Source organism: Cherax quadricarinatus, unplaced genomic scaffold (assembly GCF_038502225.1).
Source record: "Cherax quadricarinatus isolate ZL_2023a unplaced genomic scaffold, ASM3850222v1 Contig869, whole genome shotgun sequence".
NCBI classification, from domain to species: Eukaryota; Metazoa; Arthropoda; class Malacostraca; order Decapoda; family Parastacidae; genus Cherax; species Cherax quadricarinatus.
The window spans coordinates 1-21,051 of NW_027195895.1; the positions used below are offsets into that span (position 1 = coordinate 1).

A 21,051-nucleotide genomic window follows, 5' to 3' on the forward strand; every position below is an offset into this window, starting at 1 on the left:
AATAATTATTATGATAATGATAGATCTTCAGTTCCCTAAATTAACAATAATAATAATAATAATAATAATACATAATACGCATGTAATAATAATTCAGAATCCTGCCGCTAGATGGCACTACTGATGCCAAAACATTGTACACATGTTTACATCACTATGGGAGAAGTTCTCTCATGCTTATTTGCATTTTTTTAGTCATTTGGCCAAATTTCTTTTTTCTAACCATGGGTCCTAAGAAAATAGGTGCAAAGAACAGTGCTGAGAAGAAAAAGATGATGATTTCCATGGACTTAACCAGGCAATACATCATATGCTGCACCCTCAACATCCCCCACCATCGACATCCCCCACCCTCAACATCCCCCACCTTCGACATCCCCCACCCTCTACATCCCCCACGCTCAACATCCCCTATCCGTCAGTATCCCCCACCCTCAACATCCCCCATCCTCAACTGCTCCCACCATCTCTGCTCCAAGTGTGTAAGTACATATACACTTTATATAAACAGTTTTTATACGATATTTCTTATTTATAAAAGCATTGTGTTTTCATTAGAAAACTTGTGATCTACTGCAGTTAGGCTCAAAAATACTATATTTTCTCTTACAGTAAGAACATGGGAAGATACTATAACCAAATTGGGACAGAAATGGTGGATGCTTTTGCCGCCGCCAGTGTCACTATATTATGGCCTATTTTATTCATTCTAGAGTATACACCTACCATCTGACTTATGACCTGCTCGACTTACGACCACTCGACTTACGACTGTGTTTTTTATGCCAAATTTCTGGGGAATAAACAACTATTTGTGTTGTACACAGTGTTTATCCTAAACCTTACAGTATAAAATACAGTATTAACAGCATAAAAAGTAAAGTAAAACATGAAATACCAAAATAAAACAATAAAATAAAGTCATTACAAAAATGTTTTGTTGATATTCAGAAGTAAAGTTTGACTTACGACCATTTCGACTTACGACCGGTTTCTCGGAACCGAACTCGGTTTTAAGTCGGATGGTAGGCGTATATCATATTTTTGTGTTAATTATATTGTTTATTATGTCATATTAGATGAATTGTGATAGATAAATAAGCCATACAGTTGATAATAGCGTCATATTTGTGTATTTTTTTCTCGTCTCTCCAGAGTCCAGGAATGAATTAATGGCTTTTCAATTAATTTAAATGAGGAAAATTAATTTGATATATGAGTAAATTGAGTTACGAGCTAGCTCCTGGAACAGATTAAACTCAAAAGTCAAGGTTCCACTGTATATCTTGCTACTTCTACTTACACTTAGGTCATACTACACAGGCAAGCACATGCATATATATATATACACACATCTAGGGTTTTTCTTCTTTTTCTTAATATCTCTTGTTCTTGTTTTTTTTCTCTCTACTGTCCATGGGGAAGTGGAAAAGAATCTTTCCCCTGTAAACCATGCATGTCATATGAGACGACTAAAATGCCAGGAGCAATGGGCTACTAACCCCTTCTCCTGTACACATTTACTAAGAATCAGAAGAAGAAAAACTTTATAAAACTGGGATGCTTGATTGTGCGTGGATGTAGTGCAGAATTCAATATGTGTACACAAATGGTGCTAACTCTTCCACCCAACCAATCACAGTAGGAGTCTCACAAGGAAGTGGCCTTGGACCACTCCTCTTTCTCATCTACATCAATGATCTACCGAATGCATCACAGCTACTCAAACCCATATTATTTGCAGATGACATTACATATGTCTTCTCCCACCCAAACCCAGTCATACTCGCCAACACTGTCAATGCCGAATTGCAGAAAATATCTGCCTGGATGATGACTAATAAACTTACCCTGAATACTGGTAAAACCTATTTAATTCAGTTTGGAAACAAAGCTGCAAATGTTCCATTTAACATAACGCTAAACGGATTATCAGTCACAAGACTTGCAGAGGGAAAATTCCTAGGGTATCCACCTTGACAGTAGCCTTAAGCTCCAGACACATACTGTGAGGGAAAAGTGGATTGTAAGTGGGGTTAGGGTTGTTCAGGCAACCAGGAACCATTAGCGAGTTATGCCATGCACCCCCCTCCCCTCTAGTGTGCTGGGGCGAAACTCTAGTTCCTGGTGTCTGATTTGTTTCAATTTCTACTCCTGGTAGTATTGACCTTACCTCCTGATCAGGTAGGGTTATCTACCAGGAGTATTACTGTTCATTGCTTTTTGTTTGCTGGTTACCAGTAATGATTTTGGCATTTACCACTCTTTTTCGTTCTTAAGTGTTATATTATAACCATTTGGTGACCAGTTCGTTTTTTCTTATTACCAGCTCTTTTCCTGGCGTGGTCATCCAGGGTAGACGCCAGTTAAAGGAGCAAGATATGTACTTGTTAAATGGACAAATTAACATTATCTGACTACTACCGGCCCTTATTTATTCTACTTGTGGTGCTCCAACCAAGTGGTATGGGAGATTCCAGAACACCAGACTGTTACCATCCGCCCAGGATTACTTACATCATCTTAAACACCAGAGATTCATCCAGGGCCTTACCTACTCCTGCCCAACTACAGCACCAGAACCAAAGGCCATTTTTTATTATACTTAAATTTTAAGTAAAATCCTGTTAGTTTGTTAGTTCACACGGGTCACTTTTGGTGTGTAATATTTCTTTTTACAAGATGGATTCCTTAGATTTCTGGTTGAGAGCTGGAAAGGAAATGGGAGTTACTGGACAGAACCTTGATAGTTATATTTCTGCTAAGATGGCTATTGAAAAGAAAGAGGAACAGGAAAGACTAGCTTGAGAGGAGAAAAAGGAACAGGAAAGACTAGCTCTCGAGGAGAAAAAGGAACAGGAAAGACTAGCTCTCGAAGAGAAAAGACTAGCTCGAGAGGAGAAAAAGGAACAGGAAAGACTAGCTCTCGAAGAGAAAAGACTAGCTCGAGAGGAGAAAAAGGAACAGGAAAGACTAGCTCGTGAAGAAAAAAGACTAGCTCTCGAAGAGAAAAAGGAACAGGAAAGACTAGCTCGAGAAGAGAAACAAGAACAGGAAAGGATAGCTAGAGAAGATAGAGTTCAGGCAAGAGAGGTAGCCTTCAAAATGAAGGAAACTGAAGAACAGGTTAAGCAGAGGGAGTTAGAACAGTTAAGGTTGGAATTAGAGGCAAAGAGGATAGAACTATCTAAGCAGAAAATAGATGAAGGGGTACTAGAATACCCTTCCCAAGAATCTAATATTAAGATGCCACAGATACCACATTTCACAGAACAAGATGACTGTAGTGATACTGCTCCTATGGGGAGCAGCAGCAGGATAATACTGCACCACCTCTCGGGGCCTTTAACAACAACAACAGTTTGGTGTGTGTCATGGGCACCAACACATGGTGTGTGATTCTCTCCTACTATATCCATATATCAGTGATGCAGATTACATGGTGAGTTTAAATATGTGGCCTGTAGTTATAACTTTCCTCTTGACATATGCAAGACATCACCATCCCTGTAGAAGCCATTATTAGATGTACTAGTCATTATATTTTGTTGTTGCAGAAGTACTATGAAGATTCTATGTTCAATAAAGCCTAGAGATAAGGCCTGTGTTTCTATCACAACAATTTATTGAACATAGAATCCTGGGCTACCTGGTGGTGATCCTGCGCTAGACTACATCACAACATGGAGCGTTTACTGAAACCTGAGAGGCTAGACTGTGACCCCAGCTTATCAATGGCTGCTCAGGAATTGAAGCACTGGTTTAAAACTTTCGAAAACTTCTTGGGAGCCCTTCCTAAAACAGATCTAGATAAACTAAGTCTGCTCATCAATTTTGTGTCATCTAAGAGATATGAGGCTATTTCTGAGTGTAATACCTACGAAGATGCTATCAAAACCCTCAAGTCTCAGTATATTAAACCTACAAATGAAATCTTTGCACGCTATCGCCTTGCAACTCGCCGCCAGCAGATTGATGAGTCCTTAGAGGAATACCTTCAAGCACTGAAAATTTTAGGTAAGGACTGTCACTTCCAAACAGTGACAGCTGCTCAGTATTGTGAAGAGTCCATCAGGGATGCTTTTATCAGTGGCCTGCAATCACCAATAATAAGGCAGCGTTTATTGGAGAATAAAACTCTCGACTTAGCCATTGCCTTTGACCAGGCAAGAGCTCTAGATTCAGCCCAGAAGAATTCTGAAGTATACAGTACCACTCAGCCTTCTCGAGTGGTAAGTGCTGCAATTCCTGACCAAGACTCTTGCAATGAAGTTACTGTGGAACCTGTCTCAGTGACAGCAGCAGCAGGTACGGTGTGTTTCTTTTGTGGTTTTTCAAGACATCCATGTCCAAAGTGTCCTGCTCGTGAAGCAATGTGCCATAAATGCCACAAGAAAGGTCACTTTGCTAAAGTATGTCATGCTAGTACTTCCACACATTCCAGTGATCATGCGACTCTAGCAACAGTGACTTCTGCAGCTACTCGAAATTCACTGTCAAAGGCAGTTGTGAAAGTATTCATCAAAGGAACAGAAGTAGATGGTCTTATTGATAGTGGCAGCTCAGAGAGTTTCATCAACCTTGACTTAGTTAAACGCCACTCCTTGACTGTACATCACTCATCAGGTACTGTTTCCATGGCATCAACATCTCTCTCTATTCAGACCTTAGGGTTTTGTAAGGTAAATCTCAGAGTTAATGGAAAGGATTATCAAGATGTACATTTAGCTATTCTGCCACAACTGTGCTCTGATGTTATCCTTGGTCAGGACTTTCAGAAGCTGCATGGTAGTGTTACCTTAACATATGGAGGTGAACTGTCTCCTCTTGTTGTCTGTGGACTTAGCACTTTAAGAGTAGACCCACCAAAGCTGTTTGCAAATCTTACCTCGGATTGCCATCCTATATCAGCTAAGTCACGCCGCTATTCTTATGAGGATCGGATGTTCATTGAGAAAGAAACTCAGAGGCTGCTGAAGGAGGGTATTATAGAACCAAGTAATTCCCCTTGGCATGCACAGGTTGTTGTTGTTAAAGATGATTATAGGAAACGGGGACTGGCTATCGATTACTCTGAGACAATCAACAAATTTACACTTCTTGATGGGTACCCTCTACCTCGAATTGATGATACAGTGAACAAAATTGCTCAGTACTATGTGTTTAGCACAATTGATCTACAGAGTGCCTATCATCAAGTCCCTATAAAGAATGAAGATAAACCATACACAGCATTTCAGGCTAGTGATGGCCTGTATCAGTTTACCAGAGTCCCTTTTGGAGTCACCAATGGGGTAGCCTGCTTCCAACGAATTATGGATTCACTCATTCAGGAAGAGCAACTCGTGGGAACTTATGCGTATTTAGATAATGTTACCATTTGTGGCAAGACCCAGGAGGAACATGATGCAAACCTTGATAAGTTTTTGGAAGCCGCCAAGAAGAAAAATATCAGTTACAATGAGGAAAAGTGCACTTTTTCAACTAAAAGGCTTAGCATCCTTGGTTATGTAGTGGAAGGAGGTTCAATATTCCCAGACCCTGAACGACTACGACCTCTATGGGAACTTCCAATGCCTCAAGACAAAAAGTCACTCCGAAGAACTCTTGGTCTCTTTGCTTATTACTCACAATGGATCTACAACTATTCAAGTAAAGTCCGCCCATTGAGTGCTACCGCATTTCCTGTGACAAAGGAAGCAGAAGCCGCTTTCTATACTCTCAAACAGGACATTGAAAACTCAGTAGTTCAAGCCATTGATGAGTCCCTACCATTCGAAGTGGAAACGGATGCATCTGACATTGCCATTGCTGCAGTCTTATCTCAGGCAGGACGACCAGTAGCCTTCTTTTCGAGAACTTTTCAAGGATCAGAGAAATGTTATGCTGCTGTAGAAAAGGAAGCCCAGGCCATTATAGAAGCAGTTCGCCACTGGAGGCATTATTTAACTGGTAGACATTTCACCATAAGGACTGACCAACGGTCCGTGATGTATATGTTCGACAAGAAGCACAAAAGTAGGATAAAGAATGACAAGATATTACGCTGGAGGATGGAACTATCATGTTATGACTTTGATATTCTGTACCGACCGGGTCAAGAGAACATCTCACCTGATGCATTCTCTAGGTCCCACTGTGGAGCAGCATGTCATGATTTGCAATCACTCTCAGCTCTCCACAAGGCTTTGTGTCACCCAGGAGTTACACGCCTGTACCATTTTGTCAAATCAAAGAACATGCCCTACTCAGTGGAAGATGTGCGACAAGTGATCAGAGCATGCAGAGTATGTGTAGAGTGCAAGCCAAACTTTCATCAGCCAGAGAAGACTCATCTCATAAAATCCACCCAGCCTTTCGAGAGACTGAATATAGATTTCAAAGGACCTCTACCAAGCACAAATCAGAACAGGTATTTCCTTAACATAGTAGATGAATATTCAAGGTTTCCCTTTGTGTTCCCCTGTGCAAATATGACTGCTTCAACTGTTATTAGTTGTCTTTCACAGTTGTTCTCTATTTTTGGTATGCCAGCTAATATCCATTCAGACAGGGGATCCTCGTTCATGAGTAACGAACTTCAGGAGTTTTTGGCTAGCAAAGGTATTGCCTGCAGCAGAACAACAAGCTACAACCCTCAAGGCAATGGTCAAGTGGAGCGGTTCAATGGTACTATATGGAAGGCAGTTACAATGACATTGAAGTCGCGCAACCTACCTGTTCAACACTGGCAAACTGTCCTACCTGATGCTCTTCACTCTATTAGATCATTGCTGTGCACAATTACTAATGCAACCCCTCATGAAAGACTCCTCAACTATTCACGTCGTTCCTCTACGGGAGCCTCCGTGCCCACTTGGTTATGTCATCCTGGACCCGTTCTCCTGAAGAGTCACCGTAGGATGAACAAGACGGATCCTTTAGTGGAAGAGGTAGAGCTCCTGCAAGCTAATCCACATTACGCCCACATTCGCTACCAAAATGGTGAAGAGACTACAGTATCTACAAGACATTTAGCCCCAGTTGAAATCCCCATTAGTGTGGAATCTCAAGATACACCAATAGATGTGAAAGATGCTTCGTTTTCTCCTGGAAAGCCCCTTGAGAAATAGAGGATTCTGCTCCAGCAGCTAGTCAAACCCCGCTGGAAAATATAGAACCTGGTGAAGAGGCTTAAAGGCTACGAAGGTCGGGACATGTACGTTGCCCACCTAACAGTTTGGGAGATTACTGTCTCTGATATTTTAGAAGGGGGAGATTGTAGTGATACTGCTCCTGTGGGGAGCAGCAGCAGGATAATACTGCACCACCTCTCGGGGCCCTTAACAACAACAACAGTTTGGTGTGTGTCATGGGCGCCAACACATGGTGTGTGATTCTCTCCTACTATATCCATATATCAGTGATGCAGATTACATGGTGAGTTTAAATATGTGGCCTGTAGTTATAACTTTCCTCTTGACATATGCAAGACATCACCATCCCTGTAGAAGCAGTTATTAGATGTACTAGTCATTATATTTTGTTGTTGCAGAAGTACTATGAAGATTCTATGTTCAATAAAGCCTAGAGATAAGGCCTGTGTTTCTATCACAACAATGACATCTCGGCATATATTGCCAGATTCGAGAATACTGCCACTCTCTGTGAATGGCCGTCAGATTCTTGGGCTACTAGGCTTGGCTTATTACTGTCAGGTTCAGCATTAAATGTCTATTCCACCCTACCTTCTGATGTTATTACTAATTATAGTCTGTTGAAGAAAGCTATACAGTGGACCCTTGACTAACGCTATTAATCCGTTCCTGAGAGCTCATTGTTAGTCAAAATTATCGTTAGTCAAGTTAATTTTCCCCATAAAAAATAATGGAAATCAAATTAATCCGTGTAGGACACCCCAAAGTATGAAAAAAAAAATTGTTTTTACCACATGAAATATTAATTTTAATACACACAAACCGAAGAAGACATGCACAGTTACATGACACCTTTATTGAAGATCTGGTGATGATTCATGGGATGGGAGGAGGGGAGAGTGTTGATGGTCTTAGTGTTTAGAAGGGGAATCCCCTTCCATTAGGACTTGAGGTGGCAAGTCCTTTTCCGGGGTTACTTCCCTTCCCTTTAAATCTCTCAAACCAACCTTTGCTGGCCTTAAATTCACTCACATCACCACTAGTTGCTGGCATTTTTTTAATTAAATCGTCATGCAACTTCCTAGCCTTTTCACATATGATCGCTTGAGAGATGCTATCTCCTGCTATCTGTTTTACGTTTACCCACACCAATAACAGTCTCTCAACATCTTCGAGTACTTGTGATCTCAGTTTCGAAAACACAGTTGCACCTTTGGCAAGAACAGCTTCCTTGATTGCCGTTTTCTTGGCCACAATAGTAGCGATGGTTGATTGGGGTTTTGTGTACAACCTGGCAAGCTCGGAGACACGCACTCCACTTTCATACTTAGCAATGAACGACATTCCCCATGTCCGACTAAACCTTTACAAAAATTCAATGTATGTCAAAGGCCCTAAAATCTGGAACACCCTACCTGAGAACTCTAGAACTGCAGACACATTCATCACCTTCAAAACTACCATTAGAAAACATCTTATCTCCCTGATAAACCCCAACAACTAACTACACGAATACCACCTGGTGGTTCACACTTACACTCACTCACCCATTTGACCATAAACAGAAATATTAATCTCAATCTTAAAATAATGAATCCTATGATACTCCAATACTGAAACTATGTACTGTGCCAAAACAAAAGCATTCACATTGCCAAACTCACAAACTAGTATTTAGTCACTTAGCCATAATACCAACTTACCTCATAATTTGTAATATTTTAAAATAAAGAATTAAACTAAGTCTGTCCGAAATGCCTAGCCATGCTAGGCGTTCTAGTGGTACACTCTGTAATCATTATTTAACTACATGTAAACCACACAACAACCAAATTCTGTAAATTCAACATTGTAATCTTTATAGAGAATAAACTTTGAATTTGAATTTGAATTCTTCATATCCATAGTAATTCTCACCCATTTTGCTGTAGGGTTGGCACTAGAAGTTTTCTTGGGGCCCATGGTGACTTATTTTGCAGGTGCAATCACTAAAAAGGCTGTGATAATAAGAAATGTTCTGATTGTATGCTTGGAAGCGAATGCGATGGCTGGCTGGCTTGTAAACACTGGCCAGAAGTGGACGCGTCTCAGACAGAACTAATAGTGTTGGTCGAGTTTTTTAGCGCTAGTCGAGGCAAAAATTTTGCGTTAAAATGTATCGCTAGTCGGATTTATCATTAATCGATGCCATTGTTGGTCAAGGGTCCACTGTACTTCAGTCTTTTAAGAAAACCTCTCATCATTACAGGTCGGAGTTTAGACATATTAAAATAATTCCAAATCAAAATTATATGCAGTTCTTAACCCTTTGACTGTTTCAGGCCCCTCTCTGAAACTGTCATTCTATGTCGCCAAATATTCAAAAAAAAAAATTATTTTTTCTTATGAAAATGTTAAGATTATTTTTCTGAGTGTTTTAGTCCAAAAAAAAAAAATTTTTGCCATCGGTACTTACCGAGATATAGAGCTGTGAAGTTTGCAGAAAATGAGCCGCGTATGGCAACAGCGGCAACTGCCGCTCACCCGGTAAACTTTAGTTTACTTGTAATTGAAGGTTTTTTGTTTTTTTCACTATTTTATTTTTTCACATAACTTATGTGGCCTATGAGACCAAAGTAAGGTGCAATGTACATATATACACTCGTTGTATACAACACAATAAGCACACAAACATAATTATCAATATATTGTTTACAAAACTTGTTTACAAAAACAAACAATCATCCTCCTCCTCCTCCTTCTCCTTCTCCTTCTCCTCCTCCTCCTTCTCCTCCTCCTCCTTCTCCTCCTCCTCCTCCTCCTCCTTCTCCTCCTCCTCCTTCTCCTCCTCCTCCTTCTCCTTCTCCTCCTCCTCCTTCTCCTCCTCCTTCTCCTCCTCCTTCTCCTCCTCCTCCTCCTCCTCCTTCTCCTCCTCCTCCTTCTCCTCCTCCTCCTCCTCCTCCTTCTCCTCCTCCTTCTCCTCCTCCTTCTCCTTCTCCTCCTCCTCCTCCTCCTCCTCCTCCTTCTCCTCCTCCTTCTCCTCCTTCTCCTTCTCCTCCTTCTCCTCCTCCTCCTTCTCCTCCTGCTCCTTCTCCTCCTCCTTGTCTTGTGTGCGAGTGTGTGGCTTATAATTGTTTTGAGTCAGAAGTCAGCAGCTGTCAAAGTGACATATTGTCTCATTACTCACTCCCCCTCCCGCCTGTCAAAACAATGGGGTCGGATGCTGCTTCCCCTCCTCCATTCTATCTAATTATCTTTCTCCCTCATTCTATATCTTTCAATCTGTCTGCCTATCTCTGTCTCACAGGTACACATAAATACAAGTATACATAGTGTAAATTACCTAGGATAACCCAAGAAATCCAGACAAAGTGCTATACTCTGCTTGAAGATGTGAGTAAACGTGATGACACAGTCTTGTGGCTCTCTCTGAGACAGAGAGCTAGATGGACAGACAGGGAGCTTGACAGACAGACAAATAGACAGACAGAAATGTTTGTGTACCAGCAAAAACAAAGGGAGGGCGATGGTCATGTAATATTTCCTTATCAGCTCTACCCTCGTTTACCCTCATCAAAGTCAGCTCTTATCAGATGTTATCTCCCCTTATCTTGTCACTGTCATGGGGTGGACTTTTTTTTTTCTTGCTTCAAGGGAACAATATTATTACATCTTCCTCCTCCTCCTCCTCCTCCTCCTCCTCCTCCTTCTCCTCCTCCTCCTCTTCTCCTCCTCCTCCTCCTCTTCCTTCCCTCCTCCTCCTCCTCCTCCTCCTCCTCTTCCTCCCCTCCTCCCCCTCCTCCTCCTTCATTGCTTTTGGTCTCAAACTCCTCCAAATCATGAAATTGATCTTCACTGACACTTCCATCTGTGTTAGAGCATCACTTGGGAAGAGAAGAGTCCCAGATTTGCTGGGGAATCACATTTCTTACCGCTAGACATGCTGAAAAAGGACAACTGAAATGGCATTCCCACAATGCACCACTGGCTCCCCGATTTTTTTTATATGGTGCACACTGACCAGGGAGACCCATTCTCTCACATGTGGGCCTACCAGCTTTCTCCTGCTTGATTTGAAGCTGCTAGAATTTATGCGTATAAATACGTCAGAAACATTGGCTCGTAAGACGTATTTATACGTCGGAAACAGTCAAAGGGTTAACAACACTTTTCAGATTATTTGATTCGTGGATTGATAGTGCTGAAGTTGACCACAATTTCGAATCTTTACGAGACATGATGGTAAGAGATCAATTCCTTTCTTCTGTAAACTCTGATTTACGAATATTCATTAAAGAAAGAAACATTCATACGGCTGCAGAAATGGCACAAGCTGCTGATATATATGCGTGTGTTCATAATAACTACCCTAAAGAGCGTAGCAGATATAAGTCTGTTGTGCCTAAGCAATCTAAGGGATCCAAAACCTCCGCCAAGAATAATTCCACGGCCTTCACAGTAAAGTGTTTCAACTGTAATGAATTGGGCCATAGACGGCCCGACTGTCCTAAGAAAAAAGGTGAGAATATCGTTAAGTGTTTCACAGAATCTAATATCAATGCAACTCTTAGTGAAGGTACAGTCAATGGCATGAATGTGTCAACAATTCTTAGAGACACCGGATGTTCCTGTATTGTTATCTCGAGTAAGCTTTTCCCTAACCTAGATTCATCACATTGTAAGACCACTAAATTAACTGACTATTTAGGAAGAAGTGATTCTTTTCCAACAGTAAGATGTTTCATAAGGTGCAAATGGTTCTCAGGATGGGTAGATGCAGTAGTTGCCCCGATAACCTCATGTTCTGTTTTGGTTGGGAACATACAAGGGGATACTTTCCCATCTGAAAGAGACTGTTTGGAATTTGGAAGAGTTTCCAAGAAAGGGTTGGAACTTAATACTTCTGTTTCTTCACAGATAGCTCCAGAAGTGATTCAGTTGGATAACTTAAATCAGAGAGCTGATAATTACGAAACTCCGGGAACACCCTTAGTAAGTCAGTCACCAAAACCGGAAAATGCAGAAACCAATGAAAAACTAAGTGTGACAAAATCTTTTCAGCAACAGGACACAATTAACGTCCTTACCAGAGCTCAGTCTAAGGTAAATTATTATTACAGTGGACCCCCGGTTAACGATTTTAATCCGTGCAAGAGGGATAATTGTTATGCGAAATAATCGTTATGTGAATGAATTTTCCCCATAAGAAATAATGGAAATAAAATTAATCCGTGCAAGACGCCCAAAAGTATGAAAAAAAATTTTTTTTACCACATGAAATGTTAATTTTAATACACACAAACTGAAAAAGGCATGCACAATTACATGACACTTACTTTTATTGAAGATCTGGTGATGATTGATGGGATGGGAGGAGGGGAGAGCATTATCTTCTTACTGTTTAGAAGGGGAATCCCCTTCCATTAGGACTTGAGGTAGTAAGTCCTTTTCTGGGGTTACTTCCCTTCTTTTTTTAATGCCACTAGGGCCAGCTTCAGAGTCACTGGACTTCTTTCGCACAAGATATCTGTCCATAGTGGCCTGTACCTCTCGTTCCTTTATGACTTGCCTAAAGTGTTTCACAACATTGTCAGTGTAATAATCACCAGCACGGCTTGCAATAGCTGTGTGAGGGTGATTTTCATCCATGAAGGTTTGCACTTCAAGCCACTTTGCACAGATTTCCTTTATCTTTGTAGTAGGCAACTTCTTCAATTTCTCTCTCCCCTCCTCTGAACCAGTTTCCCCAGGTCTGGCCTCTTGCTCTTGAAGTTGATCTATCAGCTCATCAGTGGTTAGTTCTTCATTGTCCTCCTCCACCAACTCTTCCACATCCTCCCCACTAACCTCCAACCCCAAGGACTTTCCCAATGCCACAATGGATTCCTCAACTGGCACAGGATTCTCAGGGTTAGCCTCAAACCCTTCAAAATCCCTTTTGTCTACACATTCTGGCCACAGTTTCTTCCAAGCAGAGTTCAAGGTCCTCTTAGTCACTTCCTCCCAAGCCTTACCTATAAGGTTTACACAATTGAGGATATTAAAGTGATCTCTCCAAAACTCTCTTAGAGTCAGTTGAGTTTCTGAGGTCATTACAAAGCACCTTTCAAACAGAGCTTTTGTGTACAGTTTCTTGAAGTTGGAAATAACCTGCTGGTCCATGGGCTGCAGGAGAGGAGTGGTATTAGGAGGCAAAAACTTCACCTTAATGAAGCTCATGTCCCCATAAAGTCGCTCTGCCACGTCTGTAGGATGACCAGGGGCATTGTCTAACACCAGGAGGCACTTAAGTTCTAATTTCTTTTCAGTTAGGTAATTTTTCACATTGGGGGCAAATGCATGGTGTAACCAGTTATAGAAAAATTCCCTAGTGACCCATGCCTTACTGTTTGCCCTCCACAGCACACACAAATTATCCTTGAGGACATTCTTTTGCCTGAACGCTCTGGGAGTTTCAGAGTGATACACTAATAAAGGCTTCACTTTGCAATCACCAGTAGCATTGGCACACATCAACAAAGTAAGCCTGTCTTTCATAGGCTTATGTCCTGGGAGTGCCTTTTCCTCCTGAGTAATGTAGGTCCTGCTTGGCATTTTCTTCCAGAACAGGCCTGTTTCATCACAATTAAACACTTGTTCAGGTTTCAGTCCTTCAGTTTCTATGTACTCCTTGAATTCCTGCACATATTTTTCAGCCGCTTTGTGGTCCGAACTGGCAGCCTCACCATGCCTTATCACACTATGGATGCCACTACGCTTCTTAAATCTCTCAAACCAACCTTTGCTGGCCTTAAATTCACTCACATCATCACTAGTTGCAGGCATTTTTTTAATTAAATCCTCATGCAACTTCCTAGCCTTTTCACATATGATCGCTTGAGAGATGCTATCTCCTGCTAGCTGTTTTTCATTTATCCACACCAATAAGAGTCTCTCAACATCTTCCATCACTTGCGATCTTTGTTTCGAAAACACAGTTGAACCTTTGGCAAGAACAGCTTCCTTGATTGTCTTTCTGGTGCCCACAATAGTAGCGATGGTTGATTGGGGTTTCTTGTACAGCTTGACTAGGTCGGCTATACGCACTCCACTTTCATACTTATCAATTATCTCTTTCTTCATTTCTATAGTAATTCTTACCCTTTGAGGTGTAGGGTTGGCACTAGAAGCTTTCTTGGGGCCCATGGTCACTTATTTTCCAGAAACAGCACCGAAAATACTGTAATAATACGAAATATTCCTTGTGTATGCTTGGATGTTACCGCGGAGGCTGGCTGGTAAACAATGGGACGGGCGGCACATGTGAGGCTGGCTGAGGGCACATTGGACGCGTCTCGGACGAAAATCGGTGAGCGGGTTTTTAATCGGTATGCGCGGCAAAAATTTTGCGATAAAAGTAATCGGTATGCGGAAAAATCGCTATGTGATGCCATCGTTATGCGGGGGTCCACTGTATATTCAAAAAGAAGCGCTAAGCCACAAGGGCTATACAGCCCAGTCTAAGGTAAAACCTATCAACCCATTAGTTCTTTCCAAAAGAAAACCTATTGAGCTGTCTCACATTGATTTAGAGGGTCTTCAAAAGACTTGTCCTTCTTTAGAGAAAATTCGTAAGTAAGCTTTAAATGGCAACGTGATACAAAGAAAGAAATTTTCTTATAAGTTTGAGTTCAAACATGATCTACTGTACAAGACTATAGTGTCAGCAGATAAACCCAATGACGTGGGTCAAAATCTGTTACTCATTCCGAGGGATTGCCGGGAAACTATTTTAACCCTTTCAGGGTCCGTCCCATAGATCTACGGCTTTACGTTCAGGGTCCAAACCGTAGATCTATGCCACGAGCTCAGCTCACTCTGATAAACTGTGAGTGGTACATTTGGGCCTAGATATGATAGAATACATCTATGTGGTATGTGTGCACCACATAAAACAGATCCTGCAGCACACTGTATATAATGAGAGAAAAAAAATGAAATCATGTTTTTTCGATTAAAACAGCAACTTTGCAGTGTTTTTTCGTATGTTTTTTATAGTTGTATTTGCGATTTCTTGGACTCATTTGATAGAATGGAAGACATATTACAGAAATAGAGATGATTTTGATTGGTTTCAGCATTGGAAATGGCTTGAAACTGAGCTCAAAGTAGCGGAAATGTTAAATTTTTGCCAATATTCAAGAGTAAACAAACGACCTCACACATCTAATACACGTCAGCTGGTGGGTCTAATATACATTCACAAATATGGTGATGATATTTATACAATTATTACAGTATTGCATAAGAGTAAATCTTCTATTTTTTGGTGTGAATAAAAATTCATTATGTGAATAAAAAATCAAAATGGAATTTATTTGTAAAGCCTCAAAACATAACTAATGAACAGAGGAAATGTTAGTTTAGTGCCAGGAATGCCTACATTGTTCATTCTGGACCCTATTTTGAAATTGGAATATTTTGAACTTTGTGTTAAATTGGCCAAATTAACAATTTCCGATCACTTTATTTTGTAGTTGAAACAGTTGACTTGGCGATTTCTTGTGCTCAATCGATAGAATAGAAGTAATACTAGTGAAATAGCTAAGAATTTGGTTGATTGGAATAATGTAATTGGCCTAAAATGGGAGTCAAAGTCGGCAAAATCGCCGATTCGTAAATATCGCTGACACATCAAAATTCGCGAGAGCATAATTTCGTCAATTTTCCACCAAATTTCGTACTTTTTGTTTTATTACCTTCACAAAAAGATTCTCTACGATTTCATAAGAAAAAATAACAAATTTTTTTTTTTAAAAATTCTTGGACACTGGTGCGTGACTCCAGATTTGGGCCTTGGACCCTGAAAGGGTTAAAGATTTCTCATGACCTACCAGTCTCTGGCCATTTTTCACACAGGAAAACCTATAATAAGATCAAAGACCTATATTTCTGGTCTAGTATGTCCTCTGACATCTGCAAGTACTGTAGATCATGTCACGTATGTCAACTTTCCTCACAAAAGGGTAGAACTAAGAGAGTTCCTATGGTAAAGATGCCAATTTTCTCAGTCTCTTTTGCAAGAGTTGCAGTAGATATAGTTGGTCCTATCACTCCTCACTCATCAGGTCATAAATATATTTTAACTATGATTGACTATGCATCCAGCTTCCCAGAGGCGGTACCCTTAAAAATCCATTATGTCCATAGAAGTCGCAGAAGCCTTATTTTCTATTTTTTCATGTGTAGGTATACCTCGTGAAATTCTGTCGGATCAAGGGGCACAATTCACTTCAGAATTAATGGAACAGGTTTATCAACTTGTGGGTGTTAAACCTCTTTTCACTACACCTTACCATCCAATGTGTAACGGAAGAGTGGAGCGACAACATGCCATCCTAAAGTCAATATTAAAGAAACTATGTATTCTTAAACCAACTGATTGGCATAGATTTCTACCATGTGCTCTTTTCACAATGCTTGAGATTCCAAGTGATTCCCTTGGTTATTCCCCTTTTGAATTGCTTTATGCGAGACAAGCTCGTGGACCACTATTTATCTTGAATGAACTATGGTCCAAAGATATTAACCCTGAAGTTCAAAACAGTTATCAGTTTCTTTTAGATCTGAGGGAAAGATTGGAAGAAACTGCTGATTTGGTCATTAAAAACCTAAAGATGTCTATGGAAACCTACAAGACCTATTTTGACCATAAAAGCTCCAAGCGTATTGGTGATGAAGTTTTAGTTCTTCTACCTGACAAATCCAACAAATTGCTAATTACCTGGCATGGACTGTATAAACTAGTGAAGGTCTGTAATAAGGTAGATTATCTCTTGGATGTCAAGGGTAAGGAAAGAATGTATCATGTCAATATTTTGAAACAGTACCACCGTAGAGAAGTTAATCTTTGTTTAAATTCCTTTGATGAAGATACTACATCTTACAGCGTAGTTACAAGTGGTGATTCGTATGAATGTAAAGTTTGTATTATAGATGATGAGTCTCTTACAGAATCGAAGGAACTACTGGACATCTTACCGGATGATCCTTCACCGAATAACTCAGATGTCAACATCAACAACAAACTATCAAATAAACAAAAGTCTCAAGTAAGTGCCTTAGTAAATACATTTTCTGATGTACAGGAGGGCCCCGCTTTATGGCGTTTTGCTTTACGGCGTTCCGCTAATACGGACATTTCAAATTATGACCAAAACTCGCTATACGGCTCCCCCCACCTGTCTTTCTAATACGGTCACAGCGGCCCACCGAGTTTGTTTACATTCTCCCTGAGCACATCTCCTTATTATGTCTGGAAACTTTCCAAAATTTCAAGTGTTTTAAAGTTATTTTATATTTTATATGTATTGTACTTGATAATTAAACTTGTGTACACCTGTACCTAAATAAACTTACACACTGTGCTGGCATGTAGGTACACATTAAAATCACTAAGAGTCTCTCTACTCTTGATGCAATAATAATAATAATAATAATAATAATAATAATAATAATAATAATAATAATAATAATAGTAATAATAATAGTAATAATAATAATCTCTTGGGCGCATTAATGTCGCATATTACGTTAATATAGACATTTCCCTTAATCTATCTATGATATTTTTTTCAAAATTATATAAGAAACACATTATGTAACACACAAACATGATACATGCACCCACAGTATAAAAATTTATACAAATATATACGAGATGTTTACCAAATGGTTTGTAGAAGTGTCGGAAGAATTACGTTTTCTCTAGCCCGTCACCTGTTGCTAGGGATAACTGTAGAAAAATATTCCTTTCGTATGCCTTCACTTTATAGCTATAATTCTGTACTAACTTGTACACAGTGTAAGAGTATTTGTTTCGTGATTTAATTATTATAATAATAAAAATATTATAAGGTAAAAGTTTCACAAACTCTTACAAATGTACATGAATGAACTAAAACTGGACACGTATTAATACCGTCTATTTCGCCTGACCGAGTGATCGTCCACAACCTGTTCAGTTTGTTTACGCTGTCTGAGCTCGGTGTATCATTAAATGTTGTATATTACATTAATATACACATTTTCATTAATCCATCCGTGATATTTTTTTTCAAAATTATATAATAAACACGATACATAACATAAATACATAACAACATATGTGTAGAGAACCTAGGATAACCCAAAAAAGTCAGAGTGACTTACTTCCATTGCCTTCACTCAGAGCATCATTTCTTCTCAAAATGATGTTACATGAGAATGGGAGTGTTCTTCTTTATTTATTCTACCATATCAATGTAGAGACAACCTGTACACAATGTAACTTGTACACAAACCAGACGTGTACACTGTTTACAAAACTTACCTTCGCCTGGTTTGTTTACGTAACTCTGCGCCTGTCCTCTCTCATGCACTCATTCTTTCTCTCTGGTATGGTAGCCTGGCTGACTACCATACATACCACACTTGATTTTTTACAATAAATACTACTCATCTCACCCTATATTTTAAGGTAAGTAATGAGTGAACTGTATATACATTTTATCGCTCTGGGATGCTTAAATATCATACAATAGTATGTGTGGGTGGGTTGGCCTGGTATGGTAGCCTGGCTGACTACCATACATACCACACTTGATATTTTACAATAAATACTACTCATCTCACCCTATATTTTAAGGTAAGTAATGAGTGAACTGTATATACATTTTATCGCTCTGGGATGCTTAATATCATAGAATAGTATGTGTGGGTGGGGTGGCCTGGTATGGTAGCCTGGCTGACACCATACATACCACACTTGATTTCTTACAATAAATACTACTTGTCTCACCCTAGATTAAGACTATAAATATTTTAAGGTAAGTAATGAGTGCACTGTGTGTGTATTGTACTTTTTTATTGTTTTTTGATGCCTGGTTCTATTGCTAACATAATATATGTTAGTGTAAACTTGTTATCTAGTGTTTGTATGCATTTGTAAGTGGAAAAAAAGGGTGTTCCACTTTATGGCGGTAGCCTGGAACCTAACCCACCGTATAAGTGGGGCCCTCCTGTATTTGCAGAGATCCCAGGACTTATGACCACTGTTGTACACAAGATTGAAATGTCAGATCATGAACCAGTAAGGCGGAAAATCTACCCTGTTCCCGTTCACTTACGGAAAACATTTGATAATGAAGTTGACAAACTATTAAAATTAAATATCATAGAACCTTCTAAATCAGCTTTCTGTTCACCAGTTGTTATGGTTAAGAAACCAGACAATTCTTACAGAGTGGCACAAGATTTTTGTTATTTAACTACTATTATAAATGGGATGCAGAACCCATGGTATATATCTGGCTCTGAAAACCACTTTTCAGATTGGCTGAGCGGAGGTTGTACATAGTTCTTTTCCTTCTGCTAAATTACTTATTAACTCTGTCCATAAGTTTTGGAAGGGGGTATTGTGAGGGAAAAGTGGGTTGTAAGTGGGGTTAGAGTTGTTCAGGCAACCAGGAACCATTAGCGAGTTACGCCACGCATTCCTCCCCTCTAGCAGGCTGGGGCAAAACTCTAGTTCCTGGTGTCTGATTTGTTTCAATTTCTACTCCTGGTAGTATTGACCTTACCTGGTGTGGGTTGAAGTTTGGAGAGTCACTTCACCTCCACTCTTCTCCTGATCAGGTAGGGCGATCTACCAGGAGTATTACTGTTCATTGCTTTTTGTTTGCTGGTTACCAGTAATGATTTTGGTATTTACCACTCTTTTTCGTTCTTAAGTGTTATATTATCATAACCATTTAATAACCAGTTTGTTTTTCTTATTACCAGCTCTGTTCCTGGCGTGGTCATCCAGGGTAGATGCCAGACAAAGGAGCAAGATATGTACTTGTTAAATGGACAAATTAACATTATCCGACTACTACCGGCCCTTATTTATTCTACTTGTGGTGCTCCAACCAAGTGGTACGGGAGATTCCAGAACACCGGACTGTTACCATCCACCCAGGATTACTTACATCGTCTTAAACATCAGAGATTCATCCAGGGCCTTACCTACTCCTTCCCAACTACAGCACTAGAACCAAAGGCCATTTTTTGTTATATTTAAATTTTAAGTAAAATCCTCAAAGAGTCATTATTCTTATTATTCCTAGAGTCGTTTCTTTATTTATTTATTTTTCCATTAGTTTTTTGCTCAGATGGAAGGCGTTCCACTGACATATACAATAAATCACCAAGAAAATCTCTAAGACTGTAGGCATACTATCAAAGATACAGTACTATGTTCCACAATCAGCTCTCCTGGCACAGTACCACTCACTCATATACCCTTATCTCACATATGGAATTTGTGCATGGGGATCAACAACATTAAATCACCTAAGACCTCTAATAACCCAGAAAAAGGCAGCAGTCAGAATAATAACACATTTCCACTCCCACCAGCATACTCCACCAATTTTCAAAAGTCTAAATCTGCTCACCATTAAGAACATCCACACTTAGTCATGTGCCTACTACATACACAGAACAATACACGCAAATATAAACCCTCCACTCAAACTTCTCACCAACCATTACAGGACACATGACCACAACACAAGGCACAGATCTCCTTTTGATGTACCTTGTATTCATATCATACTGTGTAAAAACTCTATGCACATAAAGAGCCCCAAAACATGGAATTTATTACCAGAAGATACTAAAGTAACCTGGTCTGAAAATCAGTTTAAGATTCTTCTCAAAAGCCACTTAACCCTTTCAGGGTCTGTCCTGTAGATCTACGGCTTTACGTTGTTCAGGGTGGTCCAAACCGTAGATCTACGCCATGAGCTCAGCTCACTCTGATAAGCTGTGAGTGGTAAATTTGGGCCTAGATATGAGAGAATACATCTGTGTGGTATGTATGCACCATATAAAACAAATCCTGCAGCACACTGTGTATAATGAGAGAAAAGAA

At 39.9% G+C, this 21,051-nt stretch overlaps 1 long non-coding RNA gene across 1 annotated transcript; it reads left to right on the plus strand.

Annotated features, from left to right (window-relative positions):
- The first annotated feature begins 47 nt into the window (after positions 1-47).
- On the plus strand, positions 48-20,142 carry LOC138851525 (uncharacterized). The gene is made up of 3 exons (XR_011391261.1): positions 48-482; positions 17,109-17,206; positions 19,917-20,142. It is a non-coding gene; the product is annotated as an uncharacterized lncRNA (long non-coding RNA).
- Positions 20,143-21,051: the final 909 nt, after the last annotated feature.